General features: G+C 36.8%; 2 pseudogenes; both read right to left on the bottom strand.

The window, feature by feature from the left end:
* Positions 1-219: 219 nt before the first annotated feature.
* On the bottom strand, positions 220-338 carry LOC120587116 (uncharacterized; annotated as a pseudogene).
* Positions 339-6,956: 6,618 nt separating this feature from the next.
* Positions 6,957-7,075, bottom strand: LOC120587114 (uncharacterized; annotated as a pseudogene).
* Between the last annotated feature and the right edge of the window lie 6,476 nt (positions 7,076-13,551).

Raw genomic sequence — 13,551 nt, 5'->3', positions numbered from 1 at the left:
TAGGCTCATACTTGTTTTTTGAGACAGGCCGGTAATGATATGAACTTTCCATTTATTACTGTATTTGTCATGTCCCAAAAGTTTTGATATGTCGTACTGTCATTATCATTCATTTCTATGTATCTCTTGACCTCTCTTTTTATTTCTTCTCTGACCCAGTCATTATTCAGTATCACATTGTTTAATCTCCATGTATTTGTTCTTGCCTTTTTTTTTTAATGCCTACAGCACCTGGTATTCCTTGGTGGTCTCCCATCCAAGTACTAACCAGGCCTGACCCTGTTTAGCTTCTGAGATCAGATAAGATCAGGCACATTCAAGGTGGCATTGCCATAGATTTGCCTCTTTCTTTTTACATTTGATCTCCAGCTTCAAAGCATTATGATCAGAGAATATGGTTGGTATGATTTCAACCCTCTTATATTTGTTGAGGCTATTTCTGTGTTCCAGTATGGATCAATCCTTGAGAATGTTCCATGTGCACTAGAGAATAATATATAAACAGCTGTTTTGGGATGAAAGGCTCTGTATATGTCAATTATGTCCAGTTGGTCTAATGTGTCATTTAAAAATGTTATTTCCTTATTGATTTTCTGTTTGGATGATTTGTATTTAAGCCCCTACTAAGATAGTGTTTTGGTGTGTTTCTCCCTTTAGTTCTGTTAATAATTTCTTTATATATTTTAGGGCTCTCTGAATGGGAACATAGATATTAATAAGTATTATGTTTTCATGGTGTATGATTCCCTTTATCATTATGAAGTGTCCCTCAGTATCTTTCTTTACCTTTTTTATTTCGAAGTCTATTTCATCTGATATTAGTATTGGTACTCCCGCTTTTCTCTGAATGCTATTTGCTTGAAATATCATTTTCTACCCTTTCACTTTGAGTCTATATTTGTCTTTGTAGCTGAGATGTGTTTCCTGGAGGCAGTATATAGTTGAGTTTTGTTTTTTGATCCATTCTGCAACTCCGTGCCTTTTTATTAGTGAGTTCAATCCATTTACATTTAGGGTGATTATTGAAATATGAAGTTTTCCTATAACCACTTTATGTTTTGCTTTCTGGTAGCTCGGTGTTTCCATTGCTTCCTTGTCCTTGTGTTTTTGTTTTTTTTTTTTTCTTTGGTTGGCTTTTGTGGGGTTTTCCCTCTGATCCTTCTTGTTTTATGTCATATACTTCAGTTCTGAATCTTCGGCATGTGGTTACTGTTACAAATATGTAGAGGCTAGTTATATATATATATAATAACTATATATATATATGTTATTGTTTATATATGTATGTATATATCTCTATTTTCTTCTGTGTGTGCCCTATCTTCATTCCCCTTTGCAAATCTGGTTCTTTGAATCCTCCCCTTTTCTGTCATTGTTGTCTCAATTTTTCCCTATGTATGCTGAACTTTCATTACTATCTTGCTATAGCAATTCTCTTATTGTTTAAGCTTATAATGCCCTGTTCTTAGTAAGGGTTGAATTCCTCTGCTTCTGTCTGCCTGCTCTGCCTGCCTGCTCTTCACTTTATTCCTAGTTATGTATTTATTTTTTTGTCATTTTCTTTTAGGTAAGCTGACCCCTTTCAGTATTTCCTATAGTGCAGGCCTCATAGTGAAGAATTCTCTCAATATTTGTATGTCTGGAAATGTCTTTATTTTTCCTGCATATCTAAATGAGAGCTTAGCTGGATACATTATTCTTTGCTGGTAGTTCCTTTCATTTACTAGTTTGAATATTTGATTCCACTCCTTTCTGGCTTGTAAGGTTTGTGCTGAGAAGTCCGAGGATAATCTAATGGGTTTTCCTTTGTAGGTTACCATCTTCTTTTTTCTGGGTGCCCTGAGAATTCTTACTTTGTCATTGATTTTTAATAATTTTAATACAATGTGTCCTGGAGAAGGCTTTTTTTTGGGTTGAGATAATTAGGCGTTCTGTTGACTTCCTGAATTTCAAGCTCCAGCTCATTCCTTAGATTTGGGAAATTCTTGTCAATGATTTGTCTGAAAATGCTTTCTAGCCCCTGCTCCTTTTCCTTGCCGTCATGAATGCCCATTATTCTTATGTTTCCTCTCCTGATGTCATCAGCTAGTTCTTGTATTTCTCTTTCATTCTTTTTCATTCTTCAGTTTCTCTCTTCTTCCTCCTGATTTATTTCTAGATTTCTGTCTTCAATATCACTGATCCTTTCCTCCATTTGGTCAACTCTATTTCCCAAGCTTGCTATTTCATTTTTCATCTCTTGCAGTGTGTTCTTCATCTCCAGAATTTCTATTTGGTTCTTTTTTAGGGTTTTGGTCTCCTTGCTAAAAATTCATTCTGCTCATCTAGTTGTTTTTTCAGTTCATGAAATTGTTGATATGAGTTGTTTTGGATCTCATTGAATTTTTTCAGAAGTACCATCCTGAATTCTCTGTCATTTAAGTTGAATATTTCTATGTCTTTTAGCTTTTTTTTCTGGAGATTTTTCTCTTTCTTTCTGAGATGCCTTGTCACCTTAGTTGTTCCTGGTGTTAAATGGACTATTTTTCTGCCTGAGCAAAAATGGAAGTATGTTCTGCTTTTTTTTTTTTTCCCAGAAAGAAGATTTATTATGTAAAGAATCTCTTTAGCCTGTTTCAAAGAAGGCATTTTTCTTTTGGTTTCCGGTAGGTGGCATTTGAGCCTGCTTTAAATAAAGTCTTAATAATGTCTTTTATTTCTTATAGATATTTAATCACGCTTGCTACCCTCAGTCTCAGTCTCTGTCAGTGTTAGTGACAGTTTCAGTACCACTTGCATAGATTCGACTGGGGCTCCATGGTGTTTGGTCTTGGAGGCTATGTGGGGAGTGATCCTCTGGGTTGGGGGATGGGGACTGTAGCTCATCCTTGTGTTTTGCAACCAGGACTGGTAATAATCAACTGTTACTTCTCTGCCTTCCCCACTTCTCTGCTTTCTGCCCTGATTCCTGTGCACTGCCACTTCATGAAGCTCACAGGTCTCTCAGGCAGGGTTATTTAGGGGACCCGCTGTAACTTCTTCCCTCCTCCTCCTCCTCCTCCTCCTGCAGGTAGCTCTGGCTGTGAGAGGCAGCTTCTTTGTTTCTCTCAGTCTACTGCTCGACTTCCAGGGTTCTTACCTGTGGTAGCTCTTCTGTGCAGATCCCACGCTCAGATGTGCTGGTGTGCAGGTTGAATGTCTTTTGTTGAGTTTTAGATGTTTAGCTTATTGTTGTTTCAAGGGGAGAGATCTGAGGATGTCTCTCACTCTGCCAAGATGTCATTCTCTTGTCTTCTTGATGACAGTCATTCTAACAGGTGTGAAGTGATATGTCTTTGTGGTTCTGATTTGCATTTTCCTGCTGATTAGATTTTGAGCATCTTTTCATGTACCTATAGCCATTTATATGTCTTCCATGAAAAAAAAAGTCTATTTTATTCTTCTGACTATTTTTTAAATTGGATTGTCTTCTTTTTTTGCTTTAAAATTGTTAGAGTTCTTTATATATTTTGGACATTAACCCCTTACCAGATATATGGTTTGCAAATATTTTCTCCCATTCCATAGGTTGTCTGGGTCATTTGTAATTAGATGACATTCCTCCATTTTTCCCCTTGGTGAGTAAAGCAGGAAAAGCAACATGGAACTAAAATGCCACATTTGTGTCTTTGGATCCATTTAGGCTATGGTCACAGAGTGCCCTTGGTGTTCAGATGACACCCAATAAAACTAAGGTCAGTTTCAGTTTGAGCTCAGAAGTGACAAAGACTCTCTTTGACTACACTTCAGTCAGGCTTCTCTGAGACCTGTTTTTAACTAGGTTTTGCCCTTGGGCCCTGTCTTTGGCTCGACTAGTTCAGTTGTAGCAAGGATCCTGCTAAGTCAGTTTAGAGAGAATACCCCACCCTTGATATATGATCACCATGGCTTGACTTCAGTAAGAATCCTGTTGAGTTGGTTTAGTGAGAATTACCCTACTCTTGATGTCTCCTCTTAGCAATTTTTCATCCATTGACCCCTCATTTTGCTTATTGTCTACAAATCTCCACTTGTCTTTGTATTCAGAGTTAAGCCTAATCTCTCTTCTCTAATTGTGATTATCTTGACACTTGAAGGGGTCCAGAATAAGCCATTCTGGCATAAAAACTATTTCGAGAAGAAAGCATTTAAATTCCTGAAACCTCTCATCTGCCTAAAAGCAGAGCTTACCAAAAGAACTCAATTGTCATAAATTTCCTTCTCAGGAACAACCAGGGAAGATTGGCTCCTATCACTGGAGATGAGTATTCTGCATACCAGGCTGAAACAGACATTGTCACAAAACTTCCATATCTCTCATCTATTCTTCTAAGAGACCATTTATCTTTCCAAAAGGTCATTTGTTTTCCTGTAAATACTTTTCTCCCCTACCCCTTCCCCAATTAAAATGGTATATAAGCCCCAAATTCTAAACACCTCCTTCAGTCACATTTTTCTGTGAAATCCTGTATATACATATAGGAATAAAAATCTGTCTTTTCTCTTGCTAATCTGTGGTAGGGAAGGAAAAAAATTTGTTTCCTCTACCCATCCTAGGTTCATTGGCTGAGGCGCTGCAAATTTGACTGACAAAAGACACACTAACAAGAGAAAAACAACCAGAAGTTTATTAATGCATGTATTGTGCATGCACATGGGAATACTCAGTGATGAGGAACTCGAAAGAGATTGAGTTTATATAGCCTCTTAACAAAAGAACAATACATTTTTAGAGACGTGGCAAGACAAAAGAAAAAAACTGAGTTTCTAATGGTGGAAAATTGCGGGAAGGTAAATATATGGGGAAACTAAGATAAGGGCTATTTAATAAAGTTTATATAGATTCCTCTGGTGCCTCCTCTGGATTGAGAAGAGTCTAGAGTTGTTTCTGGTGATTAACTTCTGTCCTTCCTGGTCAAGAGGGGATGGGGGACACCTTTACAAATTTATGTCCTTCTTTTAAGCAAATAGAGGGAACATAGAGAGCTTTTCTTGTATCTGCTTCTTTTCAATTGCCTTCAGCTCAAAATGATCCTTATGCCAAAGAGGCGTATTTTGGGGTGGCATATTCTGCTGCTTTTCACTGTGTTTTGCAAGTTTAATTTTCAGGCTCCCAAGCACTGAAGCTAAGAGTAGAGGAAAAGTTTTTCCTCTCTGACATACCTATTGCAATAGTCCTGAATAAAGTCTTCTTTACAATTTCAACAAGTGCCAGAATAATTTCTTTCTTAGCAGAAAGGATTTTAAGATTCTATAAGTTACCTCCTGTCTTAAGTTCTTAAAAAATCCTTTTATTATAAAAGGTTGTTATCATATCTATGTATTATGTTACTGAAGGTGTTAGGTCAATTGCATTGGTTACATCATTTTATTCAATTCAATTTTGGTATTTTTTAAGCTGTTATTTTTGATGCCTTTGCTTACTGAGCTTTCCCAAACCTGAGACAGTAAAGTGTAGAAAGAACACTTTCCATTCATTTCCCTTGTTTTTTGAGTTAACAACAATGGTTCAGAACATGTTTCAAGTTCCAAACAAGTAGTATTTACTGAGAAATTAAGTGCAGCGTTATATCCATGATGGATATTTGGGGAAATCAACTTTCTGCATTCATTCAAGGGTGATTTTTCAGTACCTGTTTGGCAGTCTTTGTGTTAGGCATTGGGATTAGATTTGAGAATGACACCAACATAGCCCCCGCCTTTCATAGTGCTTACAGTCTAGACTGTAGACAAAAACACAGGCCTCTGTTCAGGCCATCTCTATGGGCAGGTGCTGTGTGCTGAGATACAAACATGAATAAAAGGTTCTCCTGGTCTTTCAGGAACTTCCCCTGTAGGGAAGACAGACCTAGACCCATAAAGGAATGATTTCATTACATTAAAAGTTAAGGTCTAAATTTTAAAAAAAAGATATATGTATAGAGTTTTCAACCAAGAGTCTAAAGGCAAGTGACAAGATCGATAAATAAAAAAGGTAAGAAAAGAATATTCTAGAGGAAAAGTCATAACGTCTTAGAAGAAAGAAGCAGCATAGTGTGTAGAAAGAACTACAGAGAATCCAGTACAACCAGTAAGATAAATCACAGAATGAGAGTTTCTGCAGATGGTAGTGAAAGCAAGGGTAGCAAGATCCTGGAAGTTCTTGTGTGCCAGGCTTGGGCTTTCGCTTGGAACTGATGAAGGATTTTCTAGCTTTACCGTAGAGGAGAGATTTAAGAGGGTTATGCTGGTTATCCTCTGTGTACTCCCCTAGATCCACTTTCTGTTCTTTCTCTGCCTTGCTCTGTGTCAAGAAGGTGGAGCCCTCACACACTGCATCATATGGACTCTCAGAGTTCCAGTTTACTACAACTGCATAATAAACCACTCCAAACCTATTGACATAGAGCAATCATCATCATCATCATCATCATCATCATCATCATAATTATTATTATTAATCTCTCAGATCTGGGAGTTGACTAGGCTCAGGTAGGCAGTTCTCATTTTGGGGTGTTTCATGTGGTTTCAGTCAGGCAGCCCACTAGTGCTGGAGTCATATTGAAGCCTTCCTTGCTCACTTGTTTGCTGGTTGTGCTGGCTGCTAGCTGGGACCTCTGCAGGGGTCTTTTCCAGAAAACAGCCTATGCATGGCCTATCCAGGTGGCTTGGGCTTCCTCGCAGCATGGCTGTGTTCAAAGGGCAAGCATCCCAAGAGAGAGAATCAGGTAGAAGCTGTATTGCCTTTTATGACTTAGCCTTAGAAATTATGTAGTATTATTTCTACCATATTATATTTGTTAGAGGTGAGTCATTAAAGCCAGCCCCATATTTAAGTGGTGGAGAATTAGACTCTATCTCTGATGAGAAGACTATAAAAGAATTTGAAGATTTTATTTTTAGGCAAAGCAACCCATGGTCAACCTCACAGATTAAGGTGCAAGGACCTTGTCAGTTTACAATCCCTTATTTATTTTTTATGCCTACAGCACCTGGTCTTCCTAGGTCGTCTCCCATCCAAGTACTAACCAGGCCCGACCCTGCTAAGCTTCCGAGATCAGATGGGATTGGGCTTGTTCAGGGTGGCATGGCTGTAGACTGAAGATGTTTTTAAAACCACTATATCCTCTAACTTCTGCTTGAATTTGGACATTGTGTGTGGGAGGAGGAAGAAGTGGGAACCAGTAGATCAGTGTGTGATTAAAAAGAGAGTTTGCAGTATCTATCTGTCCACCTCCCACTCCATCCCTGCCTGGCTGTGGAGCCATTATGACTGGGGTTCTCTATCTGCAGCCACAGCTCCTAGCTGCTGGCTTATCTTCCACTGCTCCAGTTCTCACTGGGTCCCATTAATATTGCTTACACCCCTTGCCCCTTCACATCTAAGATGGTACTGTCTTCTTCCTGTTGCTGTTCCCCAGGTGTCTCATCACCTTTAGTTGGTTCTTTTATCTCTGCCAAAATCTTATGGCCCATTAATTCAACTCTTTTGATAAAGATGAGCTGGAACTTTGTGAGCAAACATAAGTAGTCAGGACAGTCTATGGGAGGAGCCAGGGCTTATGGAATTTCTTATGCTCCTCATAATCACGAGAACCTTACACTGGAGAACCCTACAGGAAGAACTCTACGTTTACAATAAGGCTCTATGTTTCTAACCTCCCCTTCCATTAACTTCCTTTTTCTTTCTATAAATACCACTCCATCTTGGCATGCAGGGAAGAGTGCGCATGTGGCTTGCCATGTTTGCATGCAGTGGGTTGCAACCCTTCCTTTTTCCTGAATAAATCCTTTTGGTGATGAAACACCTAGTTGATACTTTTTAGTTGACACTTTAAATATAAATACTTCGAATGAACCACCTTTTTTATTGCTGTGAAACTGATTAAATTGAGAGGCCAAAATAAAGAGAGACTAGTGGGGAGGATGTTATAATAGTACAAGTGAGAGATGATAAAGGTCTGAGAATAGTGGATGGACTCTAGATTACTGAGATAAATTTTGTAAAACTTTGTGAAGGATTATAGATTATAGAGACTAGGTACTGTAAATAAAGTCTATAAGGGGTCAGTATCAAGAGAAGCAGACAGAAGATTAGGACAGATCAAGCAGTTATCAGAAGTCAATGTTTTGGAGGTCACAGGGCAGACGTGATGACCCCAGAAGCCAAAGATGCCAACATAAGCACTAATCCTAAGCCAGAAGTTGCTTGGCTCAGTCTTGTCTTCTTGTTATAGCTACAAGAATTAAATGAACTAAGTCACACAAAAATGCTCTGAATATTGTAAAGCACTGTATACATGTGAAATCCAATGGGAACTAGTATTGTAATTATAATTATTATTGTAATTCTTTCTGGTTATTTGCATATCTAGATTAATAAATCTTGATCATATACAGAAGGGAATTTGGGCTCAATTGCAAAAGTGATACAAATGATATTTCTCCATGGCTTTTCTGGTTAAACTGGAGAAATTCTATAAGATCCACTTTGCCCCACAAATGCTCATTCTTGTGTCTCTGTCTACTCACCATCACTACTTACTGTTCTTTGCCTTTAAAAAGGAGACAATAGCATAGATAATTCTCCACAATTGTGTTAGTGTCTAAATCTCATTCTATGGGGTGGATGCTGCCTCTGAGTGACAGTGAATAAGCAATTTGACAGTGTACTCAGGAGGAGCTACAGATTGGTCCAAAGTGAACAATCAAGCAGATAATGCAGAGATGGATAATCCAGTTAATATCTCCAATCCCTATAGTTTTAATTATGGTAAAATACACATAACATAAAATTTATCACCTCAACTGTTTTTAAGTGTACGGTCAGTAGTATTAAGTATATTCACATTGTTGTGCAACAGATCTCCAGAACTTTTTCACTTACCGAAACTGAAACTGTGCTCATAGAATGCTCACTTCCCAATTTCCCCTCCCTTCAGCCCCTGTCAATCAACATTCTTTCTGTCTATGAATTCGACTACTCTAAATACCTCATTTAAGTAGAATCATACACTATTTGTCCTTTTATGACTGACTTATTACACTTAGCATAAGGTCCTCAAGATTCATCCATGTTGTAGCATGTGTCAGAATTTCCTTTCTTTTTTAAGGCTGAATAATATTCTATTGTATAAATATATCACATTTGGTTTCTTCATTCATTTTCAATGTACATTTTAAAATTTTTAAAAATTTTTCATTAACTTTATTGGGGCAACATTGGTCAAACAATTGGTTTGACATCTGTATATTCTATTGTGTGTTTACCACCCAATATCCAGCTTCCTGCAGCTACCATATATTTGATCCCCTTTACTCACTTTGCCCTCCGCCTAAACCCTATATGTGACCCCCTTTACCCAGTCTACCTCCCACCTCCTCCCCGACCCCACTAGTAACCACTAGTCTATAGTCCTCTGGTAATCACTAGTCTATAGTCCATGTCAATGGGTCTCTGTTTGTTTGTCCTGCTCATTTGTTGCTTTTAGGTTTATATCCCACATATAAGTGATATCATATGATTTTCAACTTCTGTCTGGCTTATTTCGCTTAGCATGATTATCTCAAGTTCCATTCACGTTGTCGCAAATAACAGTATTTCATTTCTTATTATGGCTGAATAATATTCCATTCTATATATGTACCACAGCTTCTTTAGCCAGTCATCTATCATAGGACACTTTGGTTGCTTCCATGTCCTGGCCACTGAGAAGAATGCTGGTATGAACATCAATGTGCAAATATCTTTTCAAGTAATGGGTTTTCAAGACTTTGGGGTAAATGCACAGTAGAGGGATTGCTGGATTATATGGTAGATCAATTCTCATTTTTTGAGGAGCCTCTATACTGTTTTTCATAGTAGCTGTACCAATTTGCAGTCCCACCAGCAGTGTATGAGGGTTCCTTTTTCTCCACATCTTCTCCAACATTTGTTATTACTTGTCCTGTTGATTATAGCTATTCTAACAGGTGTGAGATGGTATCTCATTGTGGTTTTGATTTGCATTTCCCTAATAGCTAGGACGTTGAGCATCTTTTCATATATTTGTTGGCCACTTGTATGTCTTCTAGGGAGAAGTGTCTGTTCGGGTCCTCTGCCCATTTTTTAATTGGATCATTTGTTTTTTTGTTGTTACTGAGTTGTATGAGTTCTTTGTATATTTTGGATATTAGGCCCTTATTGGAAGTGTTGCTTGCAAATATATTTTCCCATTCAGATGGTTGTCTCTTTACCTTGTTGATGATTTCTTTTGCTGAGCAGAAGCTTTTTAGTTTGATGTAGTTACATTCATTTATTTTAGCTTTTATTTCCCTTGCATTTGAGGTCAAATTCATAAAATCCTCTTTAAGTCCAAGGTCCTTGAGTTCTGTTCCTATGTTTTCTTCTATGCATTTTATTCTTTCAGGTCTTATATTCAGGTCCTTAATTCATTTTGAGTTAATTTTGGTGTGCGGTGATAGACAACAGTCTAGTTTCATTCTTTTGCAGGTGGCTTTCCAGTTTTCCCCAGTAGCATTTATTGAAGAGGCTTTCCTATCTCCACTGTGTGTTTTTGACTTTTTTGTCAAAAATTATTTACCCATATAAATATGGGTTTACTTCTGGACTCTCAATTCTGTTCCACTGGTCTGTGTGTCTGTTTCTCTGCCAATATCATGCTGTTTTGATTACTGTCTCTTTGTAGTATAATTTGAAGTCAGGCAGAGTGATGCCTCCAGCCTTGTTCTTTTTTCTCAGGATGGCTTTGGCAATTCAGGGTCTTTTCTGCTTCCATACAAATCTGAAGAATTTTTTGTTCTATTTCTTTAAAAAGTGCCAATGGGATTTTGATGGGGATTGCATTCAATTTGTATAATGCTTTAGGTAATGTGGTCATTTTAACTATGTTGATTCTTCCAATCCAAGAACATGGAATATCTTTCCATTTCTTTGTATCTTCTTCCATTTCTTTTAATAGGGTCTTATAGTATTCATTATATAGGTCCTTCACTTGTTTCATTAAATTTATTCCAAAGTATTTATTCTTTTTGTTGCAATTGCAAAAGGAATTATTTTTTCCACTTCTTTTTCTGACACTTCATTATAAGAGTATAGGAATGTTATGGAGTTTTAAACATTGATTTTGTATCCAGAGACTTTACTGTATTAGTTTATTGTTTCTAGTAGTGTTCTTGTGGAATCTTTAGAGTTTTCAATGTAAAAAATCATGTCATCTGCAAATAGTGACAGTTTGACTTCTTCGTTTCCTATTTGGATGCCTTTTATATCTTTCTCTTACCTGATTTCATTTGCTAGGACTTCCAGTGATATATTGAATAACAGTGGCAATAGTAGACAGTCTTGCCTTGTTCCTGATCTTAGAGGGAAGGTTTTTAGTTTATCATCATTAAGTATAATGTTGGCTGAGGGTTTGTCATAGATGGCCTTTATTATGTTAAGGTACTTTCCTTCTATACCATCTTTGTTAAGAGTTTTGATCATAAATAGATGCTGTATCTTGTAGAAGGCTTTTTCTGCATCTACTGATATGATCGTATGATTCTTATTTTTTAATTCGTTTATGTGGTGTATCAGAATCATTGATTTGCAAATGTTGAACCATCCCTTTGCCTCTGGGATGAAACCCACTTGATCGTGGTTGCTGTATTTGGTTCGCTAGTATCTTATTAGGATTTTTGTATCTATGTTCAAGAGAGATATTGGTCTGTAGTTTTCTTTTTTTGTGTTATCTTTACGAAGTTTGTTATCAGAGTAATATTGGCCTCATAAAATGTGTTGGGAAATATTGCCTCCTCTTCGATTTTTTGGAAGAGTTTGAGGAGAATAGATATTAAATCTTCTTTGAATGTTTGGTAGAATTCAGTGGTGAAGCCATCTGATCCCGGACTTTTACTTTTTGGTAGGTTTTTGATGATTGTTTCAATTTCCATACTGCTGATCAGTCTATTTACATGTTCCAGTTCTTCTTGAACCAGTCTAGGAAGGTTGTATTTTTCTAAGTACTGGTCCATTTCATCTAGATTATTAAATTTGGTGTTATATTCTTTTTCATAGTATTCTTGTATGATCCTTTGTATTTCTGCGATGTCAGTCGTAATTTCCCCTCTTTCATCCATGATTTTGTTTATTTGTGTCCTTTCTCTTTTTTCTTTAAAAGAGAGTCTATCCAAAGGTTTGTCAATTTTATTAACCTTCTCAAAGAACCAGCTCTTTGTTCCATTTATTTTTTCTATCTTTTTCTTTGTTTGTTTTTAATTTCATTTATTTCTGCTCTAATTTTGATGATTTCTTTACTTCTGCTGACTTTAGGCTTCATTTGTTCTTCCTTTTCTAGATTTTTAAGATGAAGCATTAGGTAGTTTATTTGGGTTCATTCTTGTTTTTGGAGATAGGCATGTAATGATATGAACTTTCCTCTTATGATCGCTTTTGCTGTGTTCCAAAAGTTTTGATATGTTGTACTATTACTATCATTCGTTTCTATGTATCTCTTGATCTCTCTTTTTATTTCTTCTCTGACCCAGTTATTCTTCAGTAGCATGTTGTTTAATCTCCATGTATTTGTGGTTCTTCCTTATTTCTGCAGTTGATCTCTAGTTTCAGAGCATTATGATCAGAGAATATGGTTGGTATGATTTCAACCCTCTTATATTTGTTGAGGCTATCTCTGTGTCCCAGTATGTGGTCGATTCTTGAGAATGTCCGACGTGCACTAGAGAAAAATGTATAAGCAGCTATTTTGGAATGGAAGGCTCTGTAAATGTCAATTATGTGCAGTTGGTCTAATGTGTCATTTAAGGATGTGATTTCCTTATTGATTTTCTGTTTAGATGATCTGTCCATATCCGACAGTGGGGTATTTAGGTTCCCTACTACAATGGTGTTTTGTTCTGTTTCTCCTTTTTGTTCTGTTAGTAATTGCTTTACATATTTCGGGGCTCCCTGATTGGGAGCTTAGATATTAATAAGTGTTATGTCTTCTTGGTGCATGATTCTCTTTATCATTATGAAGTGTCCTTCAGTATCTTTGTTTACTTTTTTTATTTTGAAGTTTATTTCATCTGATATTAGTATTGGTACTCCCGCTTTTCTCTGAATGCCATTTGCTTGAAATATCATTTTCCACCCTTTCACTGTGAGTCTATATTTGTCTTTGTAGCTGGGATGTGTCTCCTGGAGGCAGCATATGGTTGGTTTTGTTTTTTGATCCATTCTGCAACTCTGTGTCTTTTTATTGGTGAATTCAGTCCATTTGCATTTAGGGTGATTATTGAAATATGAGGTCTTCTTATAGCTATTTTATCAATTGCTTCCTTGTCCTTGTGCTTCTGTTTTCTTTATTTTGGTTGGCTTTTGTGGGTTTTCCCTCTGGCCCTTCTTGTTTTATGTTTTATGTTATATACTTAGGTTCTGAATCTTTGGCCTGTGGTTACCATTATGAATATGTAAAGGATGTATATATTATTATGAATATGTAAAGGATATATATATATATCCTATATATATTCACATATATATATGTGACTGTATGTATGTATATGTACATACATATATACATATGTATATATGTA

This window comes from Pteropus medius, unplaced genomic scaffold (assembly GCF_902729225.1).
Source record: "Pteropus medius unplaced genomic scaffold, Ma_sr-lr_union100, whole genome shotgun sequence".
NCBI classification, from domain to species: Eukaryota; Metazoa; Chordata; class Mammalia; order Chiroptera; family Pteropodidae; genus Pteropus; species Pteropus medius.
The sequence above is the reverse complement of the archived record's forward strand: the minus strand, read 5'-3'. Positions and strand labels throughout refer to the sequence as shown.